The 15,313-nt window shown below is 38.5% G+C and overlaps 1 protein-coding gene across 2 annotated transcripts in view; it reads left to right on the plus strand.

Annotated features, from left to right (window-relative positions):
• Positions 1-2,338: 2,338 nt before the first annotated feature.
• Positions 2,339-15,313, plus strand: part of peak1 (pseudopodium-enriched atypical kinase 1) — an 82,503-nt gene continuing 69,528 nt past the window's right edge. For both annotated transcript variants that reach the window (XM_055040750.1, XM_055040758.1), the window contains exon 1: positions 2,339-2,545. The gene's annotated coding sequence lies outside the window, so the exon portion shown is untranslated. The remainder of the gene's footprint in view (positions 2,546-15,313) is intronic.

Below are 15,313 nucleotides of genomic sequence, written 5' to 3' on the forward strand. Positions count from 1 at the left end.
ATCAAGTTTATTTGTACAGCAACAGGGCAGTTCAAAGTGCTTTTAGGTCACAAAACCATAACCATGACCAATTATGAAACAAGCAGTTGACCGTCAAACGAAACCTAAATCATTGAGCAAATACACATCAAATATCTTGATTAGTGTTCCGGTTTATTAATCAAAGGCAACTAAAAAAATTGGGTTTTTAGCCTCGATTTGAAGTCTAGAACTAGCAATGTGGATTTTTAGTATCACTTCTGGTCCACTTAACAACTACGCACTATTTTGTGTAGGTCTACAATAAAACAATCTGTATAACACACAGATTTTACATGGCTGTAACATGTCAAACTACGAACAAGTTAAAAGGGGTAAGAACCCTTTTGCAAGGTGGTTTCATGTTAAGCACAGCCATCTGTTTGTATGTTTTCAGCTGCAGAATGACTGAAATGATCTTTGCCTGGCGAATAAAAGGAAACAATAGTCATCTTGCTTCATTATTTTCACTCCTCCACTCTTGGAAAATCCTTGGCTTCGGTGCTCGGCAGCGAGGAGGGGGATAACAATGCCAGGAATGTAGGGGAAAAAGAAAAACGCTTGACTCATTCCCACGTGTCGACGTCTGGCTCAGCTCCTCCTCCTCATCCTCCTCATCTCAGGTTGTGAAGCCTTCAGGTTCCTCTCACACAGGATCCCGTCTTTCTTGGAGGGCGGCGGCTTGAGAAGCCATCCCGCACGACAGACTCTCGCTCTTTGGGGAAATCTCCATCGTCAAAGGTCGCAGACCTCACCGCAAACTGCTGTCGACTTTTTGACAAGCGATCACATTTTAAAGGGTGGCGCTTAATCTACTTGTAATACGCAACAGCAAACTGAATGAAAAGAATCGTTTTTATTCCTGATGAATTCAGATCACGGCGTTTTCCCACAGAACCCCGAGGCCAGCTGAAGGAAGTGATTTCCTTTTTCCAGCGGTCATTTATCCCTCACCGAATGCATTATGTCAGTCGCGCTGCACTCGGCGCTTTTTAATAAGCGTCGCAGACACACTCGCTGTGGCTTTGTGCTGTGCATATGTTTACTCCCTGCTGATCCGCTGTGTTTCCTCCGCCAAACAAACAAGGATTTGAATAAATTAGACCGACTGACATAAAACTTTCTGCTTTGAAGTGAGCCTCCCTAACTTCCTGTGAACAAATGCAACCGTAGGAAATGGACGAGGGGGGGCTGTGTAAATGCCACGACGAGTTACAGAGTGATATCCCAAAACAGAAAAGCAACTGCAATGCTTCCTCGTCCGAGGGCATTGCTGACTGTCGTTGCTCTAATTCTGAACGAGCTGAGTCAGATTGACTTAAGATTTACGCTACTAATGCTTGAACTGCTCTCTATATGTTCACCCTGGGGTTCCCCAGGCTGTGACCTTAGGCCCCTACTTGTTTCTGTTATACATAATAAACACAGTGGCTCCCAGGAGGACACCTGTTAAGATGGGAGGTACTTTGTGTTGTAAAATTCTATATTTCTAAATCATTGAAAACCTTTTTTTTTTTTGCAGATATAATGTGACACACACCCTGTTCATAATAAGTAAATATGTTAAATTACAAAATATTAGAGAAAAAGATATTTTTCATTCACTTTCATTTTTTCTTACTTCACACCCATTGTTTATAGTGAATTGGACCACTTTTAAAAATGTTTAGCTGTGTTAGTAGGATTTTTTTTTGGGGGGGCGGGTATTTATTCATTTGGCATTTCCTCACAGTAGTATTTTAGGACACACATGTCAAACCCAAATCTGTCCCGCCATAGCTTTTTATGTGTCCCTTTAGATTCTAGACTCAACTCTGCGTGTGCTTAAATATTATGTTATCCATCAAATCGCTTTAATCTGTTTACTGCCATCGATCATTTTCCTCCAGTTTCTTGAGAATTATCCCCGAAATTCACACAGAATCGGCGAATTGCACAAACAACTGGGAGTTCAATGCAGGTGTTTCTCAAAAATTGCCAGAGTGGATCGCCAATGTCGTGTAGGGTGAATTCAGCTTTTATGTGTCCTGTTTTAACCTGTCATCCCAGTACGCCCAGCTGGAGCCCCGGGCGAACGGCATTGTTGACCATAACAAAAATAAACAGGCCAAACGTTTGTTAATAAAAGTGACTGAGTGAAAGCAAAAGGAATGCTCACGCTGCGCACAGTGCGAGGCTCGTCTCAACACTGTTTGGAGTTTGAAGCCAGTTCGGTTCGGTTCGGCGTCGCTTTGAAACTGCGCGTGCACGCCTCCTTCTGGCCGGCCCCAATCTCTCCGCTGCGCGCGCTCCCGATTCACCTCGGTGGAAGAAAAAAAAAACAGAAACTGCTGCGGCTGTTGCAGGAGCCACGCAGAGAGAAAGCCACAGGCTCCGGTTTGGAGTTCAGCGACTCACTCCCGGGGTTGTTTTTTTTTTTTTTTTAGGGGCGTTTTTCTGCGTTCAGTCGAGAGAAAGGCTCGTCAGGACCCGGATTTATCATGACCGAGTAGTGGGAGTTGGCGGCGACGAGGAGGCGCGAGGCGAGGTAAGGAAAAAAGTTAGCCCGGGCTTTCCTTTTCTCCCTCATTGAAAGTGTCTCAGTCGTAAAGGTCTGGCCAGTTTTGTTGTTTGTTTGTTTTTTGTCTCACGGCTCACCCTCAGCAGCGGTCCGGACGCGGCGGCTGAGGGTGAGCCGTGTGTTTCCGAGCGGCTCCGCGGGCTGAACGTTCACCGCTCTCTCTGTGGGGTTTCCAATCTCCGGGGATGCGAGAAGTTTTCAAACAGTCGAGTTTTGACCCCACTGCGACGTTAGCCGCCGCTGCTGCTGCTGTCAGGAGGTTCAGTCAGTAAAACACTGAGGGGGCTCGGTTCGAGTACACCGGGGAAGGTAAAGAGCTAGCACCAAACTCTGTTGACTAAATGGGCCGGGCTGGAGTTAGTTTTGCCCAAGCCGGGGTCTTTAACGGGGAGTGGTGCATGGCGGCTGTCAGCAGCGCGACTCTTTTCCTGGCGGCTGTCAGCAGCGCGACTCTTTTCCTGTCCTGACAGACATCAGGACTGACACCTGCCAGGTCTCTGCTTGTTTCATGCCGTCAGACTCTCATTATTTTCATTTATTCGTTGTCGTCAGATTTTATGCTATTTCTTTAATTTATCACAGCAATAATGTTGAAGTTGCACCAGTTGAGTCTAAACCTGCCGATTCTAACATTGGGTAATGCTATTTATTTATATCTTTTGAAAATATTTCCCTTTAAGGACAAACCACTTCATTAATATTTGGGATGAAGTGATAGCGGTTTCCGTGGCATTAATATTAATAAGATTAATATTTTAGACTGCATGAAAGGAGGAAAATATTTAGCTGCAACTACTTTGCCTGAATTTTCCTGCTGCATGTCGATGATAAAACCTGAAGTTTTAGCTGCAACAGCTTAGCCGCTAAAGGAAAAATTAAGGAGGTTAAGAATATGTCAAGCTGGAAGGAAATATCATGGCGATGTGTTATGTGATTATCTGACACTTTATACATAAACACCCCTTTCCAATTGCAATATTGCCTACACTGATACTGCAATGAGGATTGAGATTTGATATGTCGCAAGGTGTCCCCCAGTGTATTATAAGCCTGGCGGGCCACCAGGCTAGGCAGTGCTTATTTATTTAAGCCTTTTTAAAATGTTTGCATATTTTAAGACTTTGTAATTGGTGTTCAGGTATTAATCCTCCAATCTTCCAATAACGCATAATTATCATCATGGCAATAGCTGATTTTCAGAAGTAGACAGGATTGGTATTCCCATTTCATTAGCATTGTGGCTAAAGACCTGCAAAGGGTGGGACGCCCTTCAAACCTTTATAATGATAGTAGTTAGTCTTCTCTTAAAAGCAACAGTAAAACTTTTTTGTACCCACAGCAATCAGATCCCTAAATCTGTGAGTTATAATTCACTTTTTATACATTTCTGAATTTGTGCTTGTATGCTTTGTCTGTTTTTTAACTTTGTCAATCCACATTTATGTTGTTCTGTATGTTTGAAAATGCCTGGCTGCAAAACAGATTTCCCCCTTTGAGGACTATAAAGGAACTGAACTGAACGGATACTACTACTACCACTCTTTGTGTATTTTGAAATGTATTCTGATGAAATGAAGATGAGGCCGATAACCATCATGAATTTGCACACAATAGTCTTGACAGAAAACATTTATTTTGTCACGTGCCTAACTACTTATAACCCATGATGCTTGACTGTGACTTCCATATCAATTTTCTAACCTGCAAGCCAAAATGTCTCACAGAACAAACACTGATTGAAATGTTGGGAACTATCGACTTTAACATCTTGAATGGGACAATGTAATCACATATTATAAAAGATTGCAAGCATGTCTTGACATTGACTACTGGGATGTTTTGCTTCTCCGTCAACTCCTTGTCGCATGGATGATAAATAGATGGAGAATAGAGTAAAATATATAATTCAATTCAATATTGATCAGGTATTTTCAGTGCTTTTTAGTTGTTGAAATCCCATTAGCTGTGGGAAGCGGTCATCTTGGGATGAGAACATGTTCAGAGATGAAAAGACTGTCTTGTCATGGAAAACCAAACTTCCTGTTATTCTTTAAACCTGAAGTTTTTGTTAGAATAGTGGAAGGGGCTAACTTACAGAGTTTTCACTACATTCATTCTCATTTCTCTTCCGCCTTTAACTGATGTAATAATTCACCAATCATGAAAATAATCTTGTTTCACTTTGTGTGGGAAATCATCACCCTTTAGCTTCGTGACGATTGAAGCATAGGAAAATGAAGAAATTTAGTTAAACTCCAGATCAGTTCTAAAAAAAAAAAGGCTAAAAAAATGGATCTGGAAAGACTGAGATATTACAATGAAGATAAAGTCAGTGTGTTTGAGAAAATATGGAATCCTGTATTAAAATCCCATCAATGAAGAATTGTTAATGACAGACCTGCCACGGTTTAAGGTCTTGTATTCACTTTGTGATGTACTTGTGTTGTTTTGACTTTGTCAGTGCTTTATGATGTGCCGATTTGGGAGGTTGAAGGATTTGATCTGTTATGTTAATCTTTGTATGTCAGTATGAAAAAAATGGAAGCAAGATGTTCTTCAGTAATATTTGTTTTCCGAGAAGTTTCAGACATAATCAATCCTACAACAGCAAGAACAAGGTGGAGAACACATGATTAAAAGAAAAGATGCTCAAAGTTTTAAATAGTCTGCCACTGATGGTGTGTGATGGATGCCCTTTCAACCTGGGCATCCATCACAGGTTGATAGGAACACATCTAATGAGAAAAGAGAAACTACCCCTGACTGAAGTCAAAGTGTCCACTGTGTTTTTTATACACTTCAGTGTGCAGTGATGTCACGAAATCATGTCGATGATGGACTGATTTGCTCTGGGCAACTACACAGAGCCTGTTCATATGTCTCTAAATATGACTTTGAATAAGCTCAACAAATGCTTCAAGGTACATCCTGGTAGTTTCTGCATTCATATGCTGAAAATGGTGCCATATAAAAAAAGAATAATAACATTGTTTTAGTCTGGATCTGCCAATCACCAATCAGTCGATTAAAGGAAATTTCCAATTTCTGAACTGTCCATTTCCAGATCCGTATTAAATAGAAACCAAGACCAAAGTAAAAAAGCATGCTACACTATTTCATTATTCCATTTTTACCTAAAAAAAGAATATGGAGGATGAATGCTTTTCAAGTTAATGGCAGAAACTTTAGCAAATTTAAAGCTGTATAAATTAACATTCAAATGAAATTGCAAACCTTTTGATGGAGCCAGCCTGTCTTTCTCTCTAACTGTGAGGTTGCATCTTCTGTTGCTTGTTTTTTTTTTTTTTTTTTTTTTTAAGTATTCTGGCTAAAGTAAAATGATCATTAGTCCTCAGTGTCACAAGTACAGGTCAGTGAAAGTTTAAGTACATCAGCACCCCGAGCCTCCGCTCATTCAAAGCACCCTGTGTGCTCCTGATAAACGAGCTCTCCTCTTGTTTGTTCATGTCGGCCTGTAGTGTTCAGTTCTTGTTTTTACTTACTGGCAAATGGACGGAGACGGGAGCTGTTAGGTCTCTGTCAGCATAACTGCTTCACCTGCGCTCGGAAAAAGGCTTTAGTGGGGTTTGCAGAAAATCCGGGTTTGCCTCTTGGTAATTGTCCTCTGAATGCTCGTCCCGGGAGCCTTGTGGACCAAATATTTGTTGGAGGGTTTCCTACATCTCTGACTGGGGAACATAGCTTTCATTCTTGTGGTGAGCAACAGGAAGATTGTGTTTTGTGGTTATCTGTGTGTTTGTTGTAAACAGAGCAGTTATGGCCTTTTTTTTTCTTTTTTTTAGGTGCATTGCTTAATTTTTTTATTTCTTACCATAAAATTTGACAGGAAGCGATTGTCTGTCTGCACCCCGAAACAGAACATTTCAGGACATTTTGTTTTTCCTGAATTTGTAATTCACCTTTCCAGGTTATCCGCAGATCCTAGAAAATTCTTAAATTCATGAAACTAAAATTAATGCCTGAAAATATCTAAAAAGAATAGCAAAAAGTATTTTGGCCTTAAATATGTTAATTACAGGTCTTAAATGTACTCTTGGCAGGTCTACTTAATCATATAATGTATGTAATCTTTTTTTCGCCAGACTTTTCTATCAAGCATGTTTGAGTCACATGCAGACATCTTTGTGACTCATTGCTAACATACACTTGCCAATCTAGCTGTGTTAGTTAACCTTGACAAATGCAAAAAATCCAGCTAGCTTAAGTAAGTGGGCAAGTGCAAATGTATTGCCAGCTGGCTGGACAAAGTTTGTACATTTTTTTGGAGAAATATACAAGAAATATCTAAAAATGGTCTTTTTTTTGGTATAGAAAAAAAAAAAGGTCTTAAATTTCAGTTGGTAAAACCTGCAGAAACCATGCATTCAGTCAGGCACTCCAAAGCCTATCACTCAAGGTTTAGGTTTCCTTGTGGCACTGATGTTGACTGAGATGGAGTAGAAGAACATCAAAATTTTCAACATTTGCTCCTTCAAGACGTGAAGACATTTTTTGCCAGTTTTCAGCAAAACAAGTTCCAGCCCTTTTAATTTTTAATTACTTGACAAAACACTGATAATGTGACAACTAAATGTTGCACCCAAGAGCCTAATTTGAATGGACTGATTCAACATTTTTTGTGATTTATTTCGGTTAAGAGCATGCTAATCAGCTTGAATCAGTCACTTATGAAATAACATTTATTTTGAAAAGAGATCTGTTCTTTGACTGCTGTAGTACGAATGCACAAAACATTTTTTTCTAATTCTCTAATTACTGTATCTCGAGCTAACGAGCTGCACACCATGTACAAACTGCATTATTTATCGAAAGTGGCATGAAAGCACCGAATTCTCTGTTTATTTTCTTAATTCATTTCAGTTTCAGAGTCCATTTAATTGGATCTCACCATGAAGCTCAGGGTCTTTTTGTGTAATAGTGGATTAATTCGATGTGTGACCGGCTGCCGAGGTTTTCTCATATGGTGTGAAATTCAGTTAGATTTTTCTTTATTTAGTTTTGTTTATTGAAATAGTTTTTACTAGCAAAACCAATAACCCCAGAGAACTTTAGTTTGTCACTTTTCCTTGTTGAAACATGGTCACCAAAATAAATCACTCCTTTGGACAAAATGTCTCATGGAAATGAAGTTGTTTTTATTTGCCTATTATTTACTCTTTGCACAATAATCCTACCACTTTTAGGATGGGATTGTTGTGCAAAGCAAGAGGAAAAAAAAACATTTATTGTCACTGTTGCAAATACAGGAGCCTTTCCGACTCTTAAGTTGTTCTCAGATATTATGTTAGTAATGTTAGCATGTAGCATCAGCACAGCTAGCGTGTGGCATCCTTCAGCATATCTTTCCTTCTGGAAGATTGGCTGGAGGAAATGCAACAAGTTAGGCAAATGTTAATGAGTTCATATATTATCGATTTTGATGCAAATTAGTATCTTTAAATAATTTATTTTTCTAGCATTTTTCACATCAAGATATCTATTATTTAGAAAACCGTAGAGCATAAATATGCATTCACTGCATGAGTTTCATATTTTTGCAAACAGTTTGTTGTCCTAGACGTGCAGATTTTACCGTCTTTTTTTCCGAGTGAATAATTTTCTCACCACCCAATGTTTCAAAGCAACAATCATTGGGCTGTGATTTGCAAAATGCATAAAAAAGATCAAATAATTCTGTATATCAGTTATTTGTTGGGCCATTATCTGCTTGCATTACATTAGTAATAGCAGTCTGTTTATCTTTTTCATCTGACGTCATTCTGCTTTAATGCAAGAAGTATAATAAAGCAGTGGCTGATATTAGATTTCAGAGCACGAGCTGTACTGCACACTCTTAAGTAGAAAAGTGATCCCTCTCTCACACTGGCATCCCAGACAAATTTTCTGTGAAATATCAGATACCAAGCCTCATTCACATTCACATTACCATGCAGACTAAACATGTTGGCGACAGTGGTGTTTCTTTTCTTTAAATCAAGTCCATGTTTGTTCTTAACATTCCTATAATTCATTACTGCAATCCTGGGAGCCACATTTAGTTATTTGTAATAACATTTGAAAGATATTACATAATTTCAGTGATAATAGTTATTTTGCTGTATATTCCATTGGTAAAATGAGTGTATTTAAAGACAATCGAAGTTAAACAGGGGATTTCTTTTATTTACTCTTTGTTTAACCTACACAGTGGCCAACACTGTAAAAAAGCGTACCCCAAATCTATTCAATAAAATTAAGACAACACATTCCAATCAATTCACAGTGTGTGGAGTTGAGGTAAATTTAAGTAATTTAGAAAAGTTACATTTGGGAATTTAATTTAAGTATATTCAAATAGAAAATCTAAATTAGTTAATCATAATTTAAACAAGAAATTAAGTTGGGCGGCAGGAAGTAATATTCTTTTTATAAATTAATCATAAAAATGCATTGAATTTAATTCAATATTATGGGACTGAATGTCCTCCAACTGCAACAAAGGAGCACTTTCACAGGAAGAGTTTTTCCACTTAAAACCTAGATAAATGTATCACCTTAAATTGAAGTAAAATAACACAAAATCATTTTGTTTTCTTGAACTGGACCCAGTAGTTTTTGTGGTTTAGTAATACCAGTCTTGATCTTAAAACTGGATTAGACTGTTTCAAGTCAGATTTAAATGAACAACTGCCACCAAGTTAAGACAGTAATTATATTTTACTTAATGTATTAGTTAAAATCTGTTTAATCACAGGCTCATTTTTTACAGTGCAGCACCTAAAGTCAGTTTAAGATTAAAACAATCTTAATATATGTGTTGAAGTTTTAAAATATAAAAGCACTTCACCCAAAGAACAGATTATAATATGGGGTTACTTTTCTTCAGATGGAAGAAAAGTTGTTTGAGGGCTGGATAAAGTAGGCAAAGATAAAGTTTAGGTGGATAAAGTCATAAACACTAGATTTAAAGGATACAGCCACATTAATTATTTAATACCAGAAACATTAAAGTTTTGGAACAGCCTAGTCAAATCCATCTGGTTTAGAACTGTTTTTGGGTGCTGACAGACTAAATGCTGGAATTGAACTAAAAAGTGTTTCAACAAAGTTTTAGCTTAAGGGAATCCAACTCTGTACTCTCTGGTTGTTGCAGCTTGTGTGATTTTTACATGTGTGATTTACATGTCTGATTTAGATTTTGACTCTTAATCTCAGTTTTTCCAAAGGCCAGACGCTGACTGTAACGTCACGCTCCGTTTACACCAGGGATTTGGTATATTTGTTGCTTTGCAACGAAACAGCCCTCAAACAACTTTAGGTGCTTTTGAAGGTCAGCATGTTTGATAAAGTACAGTTTGGGCTGGAGGCCATCTGTTAAATGAACTCAGCTCTGCTTGCAATCAAGGGAGAGCATCAAGGCAGAGCTATTTTGTTGTTGTTGTTTAGGAATATCAGTCTTGACCTTAATTCATGTGGGAAGGAACGTGTCGAGACTTACGTGAAATGCTTTGCTTTTAGGGAATCAGATAGACTTTTTACTTGTACGCACATGACCTGACATGACCGTTCAGGTTCACATTCAACAGATAAAAGCAACACTTTCACACCAAGAGCTTTCGTGTGCATTAATGCCATATTTTATCAGCAGAATTAGGGTGAAAGTTCACCTGGCTTTGATAAGTTAGAGTTAATTTGGGATGTAGGTGTGAAGTGGTAGGCGAACAATGCAGCACCTTCATTCCCTTTACATTTGTTGGTGTGCTGATGCACATCTGAAGGGAAGAAGCTGTGAGCAAAAAAAACCCACCTTTTTTTTTTTTAACCAGCATTGAGCAAGAGCTGTTTTATGAAAAGAGCTTCTGTACCGAATTGTTGTTTTGGTGGAGATCAGGCAGTTGTATGAATGCTATTGCTTGCTTTGAACAAGCCTAACACATTGTTTTTGACCAACCAGTTGATATTGATCAGCATCTCATTTCCATCAATTTATCCGTTTAATGGTGTTTCTGCTTTATATTCCCTGTTGCCAATTTATTCATGTCTACAATAGGTCTGCTTGACCTTTATAGGGAATGTTGACTGTGTAAACAGTGATTATTAGGGAAACTAAAGGCTCTGGCTTTGCTGATAAGCTGTTAACTAGAGCCTGACCTTGAAAATGTCAATGTAATAGGCTTGTAGCCGAGGTGTTCAGCTTTGGTACCTTAAAAATCTTAAGAATCATAATTAAGTAAACTCAACATTATCTTGGAGGAAACATTTGGCCTGTTATTTCCTTTAGCCATTATCAGAGAACATTACTCAAATTAGACATTAACCAAATGTTTGTTTAAATTACATGCATTTACATTAGTTGTTCAGTGTCAAGTGTAATGTTTCAGCATGTTTGAATTAATAACTGAGCTGATGATGCTCTGATTGCTCAGTAAATGTTAAAGTGAGTTTGTTACTGGTTGACTTTGTTGGTGCAGCACCTCAAAGACGGTCAGAAGTTAGCTAACGGTGATCACAATTAGAGATGCATCAATGACATATTGACCGAATCAAACAAATTTGAGCTAGATATGTGCCTTAGTATGTGAATATTTGGTAATAAACCTGAAAGTCCAGTATGTTGTTTTGTGAATCAATATAAGACCAGTTTTGTCTTTTCTCTCAGTTGTGTGTTTCCTGCTTCGATATTTTTTAAAAAATAAGCTACTGTTGAAATCATAGTAGTAGGTTATAATCTGAAGCTGCTGCACCCAGTAGTTTAATGATTGGTTTTAAACGCATTGCAGTACTCACCATGAGATAAACTCTCCCTGCCACCATGTTTTGTCCTGTAGAGTTCAAAAAGCAAACTTGAAACAGGAGCCAGCAGTGATGTAAGCCTGTTTTATTGTTGACGTCTTCCAGACCTCTCACCTGTTTCTCAGCTTGTAAAAGGCCCTATTATGGCTCACTAATGTCTACTTAATTGTTGATTGATGTGAACCGTGTCAGTGGGGATCAGCTTTTGCTTTTGGTTGCGGAAAAACCTACAGGACCGTTCTATATCAGCAATAAATATGAGGACCTGGGCAGGAATGTCTTCTATATACTCACTTTTCTTTAAATAGACTTTAGAAACAGAGGTTACGTTTTAAGATTCCTTCAGTTTTTATGTTACCGCCAAAACAAACAGGTGGATGGGGGGTTTACCTTCTTACACATATAAGAAGGTAAAGCTTATATGAGGTTTACTTCATACAAGAAGTAATGTCAATTGAAGTGTTTAGCTACTGTTATATGCATCCGATCCCAACTAGCTTGTTATGAGAGGACACTTAATATTCTAATGGGCGAATTTGCATTTTAATTTGAGACAAGGTTGGCAACGGTCAGCCTCATTGGCAGCTGCTCTGCCCAATTTGGTCTGACAGTTCAACCCTGAGAAATTGAGAAGAGAGTTACTAAACTAGTGTGTCTAAAGTTTTTATGTTGTTAAGGTTTTAAAATTCAAACTAGGCCATGATTTTATTGATTTATTTTTTTACCTCTGCATTCAAAGATAATGTTAAATTTGCCAGACCTTAATGCACAAAGTTGTCTAACCCTTATCGGATTATTATTAAACTTGAAAAAGGACATCAAAAGATTTGCTATGGGTCAATGAATTGACTGAAAATGGTGGCAGTGCTTAAAGTATATATTTTTTTATTTTATTTTATTCTTTTAAACATTTAACCTGTTGAACCCAGATTAAAGCCGTTTGAAGACAATTCGGCTGATTCCGACCTCTGGCCTAGTGATTGGTACATTTCAACAACATTCTTACTTTAACTTGCATACCAACATTTCTGAATATATCGATTTGAGTGTACTGTTTTGCTTCACTAAATTAAAAGATGGTGTCTGAGACTAAAACCCTCAGAGATGGATGAGTCTGCTAAGTTACTACCACCTATGATTGCTTTCTCTAATATTGCAAACACAATAAACCATCATGTTTTATAATCTTTCAACCAGCTCATCATGACTCATAACATTCCACCCCAAAGTTGAATTTACAGAGATTCCGTTTTTTATGTCTTACTATGAAAACATCTCCTATCCATTATTGTGTTGGTTAAGCTTCACCAAGACCACCTGACTCCGGGGGGAAATTTGGGACAACCCATTTGACGCTCAGCATTTCGAAGTGGTATGGACATTACGCAATATTCACGGTGTTTGCCGCCTCAACGCTTGTAAATAAACAACCAGAACCTGACCTCCTCTGACACAGCAAGCCCTTTTTCCAGAAATAAATCCTGCCGGTGGCGCTCGAATTAAACCTGCCCACTCACCCCGTTTTCAAGCCAGCCAGCTGAGCGAGAGCACATCTCCAATTACCTAACTCATCGTCCATCCTTTCACTCATGTCATTCTACACGCACACACAGATCAGAACCCGTCTTAACTCTGTGACTCCCCCCATCCACCTGCTTGTTTTGGCGGCACCATTTTTTTGTGTCTTGATTGTATGAAAACTGTACTGGTATGAAAACAAACCCAGACCCTGGCACCGGCATTCGGACTCATACCAAAGCTGTATCAGTTCTGCAATGGGAGTGTGACGTATCAGTCTGAGAATGGTGAGAAAGGAGTGAACACATGCCCATCCTTATTTGGATGAGAAGAACTGGTTTGTGGATTTTCTGTTTGCTTTGTGAATGACTTTAATAGCCAGTGGCTGAGCTGGCCAGACACTGGCATCCAGCCACGAAGTTTGGGCCATGAAAGAAAGAGGAACGAGGAGCCGGGGGAATGTGACGGGGGTCTCTGATTCACAGAACTGTTGAGTGACAGCAACAGGGGCAGCACTCAAACTAGCCAGCAAGCTTACTGCTGGTAAACAAGCTCTGCTATTCAGTTCATCTTCTTTGTGAATTCACAAATGGGATGAGATCAAAGTTAAAATCTGATGTTCCTGGGTTTTTTTTTCTTTTTTTCGCTCTTGCATTGAGCAGGAGGAGATTAGCTTGAGCTATTTTTGCTGATGAGTAAATAAAATTTAAATACAGAATTAATTCATGCACATATTTATGTTGGGATGCATATTTCTTCCTCGTGTCAGTATATGTCTCTCTGGGCCGGTGTTCCAGTACAGTAACTGCATTGACTCGTGATGATGAAAGGTTCTGTAGACATTACTGGAAACTTTAGCATTTGTGCAGTTAAGCAAAAATATAACTTGTAACAATGAAGAACAATAACACCCTGATTGTTTATTCTAATAGCAGAGTGGTTTTCTTCATGTGTGATATAAACTGCTCTACTTCACAATGTTATACTGAGTTAAGGGGTTTTAAGTCACTGCAAAACGTAATCTAGATATTCATCAGTCAGTCAGCCATGGCTCTGATTAAAGAATGGTTGGACAAATACAAATAAATTTCATTTTACTTTCTTGTATCTAGCACTACTTCTATTTTCCATTTATAAATGCATCAACCAAGTAAAGTTTTTGATATTTTTTGTTGCCAATAACTGCAAAGACCAGGTTTTTCTTATAATACTTATAAAACTGATGCATTGTTATGACATCCCCAAAAAAATCAATGGTCAATGGTGTTTTCACACGTGATAGTCCGGAAGATTTGGTTCAATTGGGGACCAAAATTTGTTCCACTTTTTGCTAGTGCGGTTTACTTTCACACTCTACTGTTGTGTGAATACTCTATTCTACAATCCAAACCTTTTGAGAAACCGCTGCCCCCCCCCACATCCTGGCGACTGTGGTGACGCTGCACCAAGAACTACTGAAGGAAATGACACCAAAACCTCCAAAGAAGACATGGACGCAATTTCCTTAACAAAAGTTAAACAACAATGCAGAAGGGTCAGATTAGCAGGTGTAAGATTTTTCTTTTGTTTTTGGTAAAAGACTATAAGCCATTTTCCCCAATGTTGTGAGACTCTTGCATTTACAATTACCCAGAATGCCCTGCGCTTTAGTTTGCTTCTTGCTTTTGGAGCGACCTCTGCTTTCAGGCCTTCGAATCGTGCCAGAATTTAGGCTGTTAGGCAGGCCAGAGTTTGTTTTTTGCTTTGTATTAGAGTTTCCCCAAACAAACTGAACTTTCTAGGCAAACAAACAAAAGTTAGATTAAAGTGGACTAAATAGGGCTGGCACAAAAAAACCACATCATCATCACAAGTTGAACCGAAGAGGACCAAAGAAAAGTGGAAATCACTCGTCACTAGGAAAACCTCAAATTGTGCATCCCCAATCTATACCCATCCAATATTTACAAACCCTCACCGTTTAACAACGTTTTGACTTTGCACACACTGCAGTTACTGGCAATAACATCTCAGCCAGTTGAGCAGCACATGTTAATTTACTGTTATTGCATCAGCAATAATTTGGCTCTGAAAAGAGGTCACACATCTTGATGAGAGGAGCATTCTTCAAAAGACAGTATTGATTTGATGTTGAGATGGTAGAACCAACACATACTTTCATACTTAAACTGTAGCTGTTGATCAATTATTAGACCATATACTTTGCTTTACCCTGAAAAAAACATGGACATGATTCAACTTATCAACACAACTTTTCTATGATACACCAACACAAATGCCATAGTTGTGAAGAGAAAATAAGTAAGGATGTGGTTGGAACTGGATAAAATGTTAATTTCAGTTTCTTGTAAGAGTATTTATGCAAGTTAAAACTTTTTAAGTGCTTATGTGGGCTGCTATGTTTGTGTCAAGCATTTCTTTACA

The sequence above is a fragment of the Poeciliopsis prolifica genome, unplaced genomic scaffold (assembly GCF_027474105.1).
Source record: "Poeciliopsis prolifica strain line A6 unplaced genomic scaffold, Auburn_PproV2 SCAFFOLD001, whole genome shotgun sequence".
Classification (NCBI taxonomy): Eukaryota; Metazoa; Chordata; class Actinopteri; order Cyprinodontiformes; family Poeciliidae; genus Poeciliopsis; species Poeciliopsis prolifica.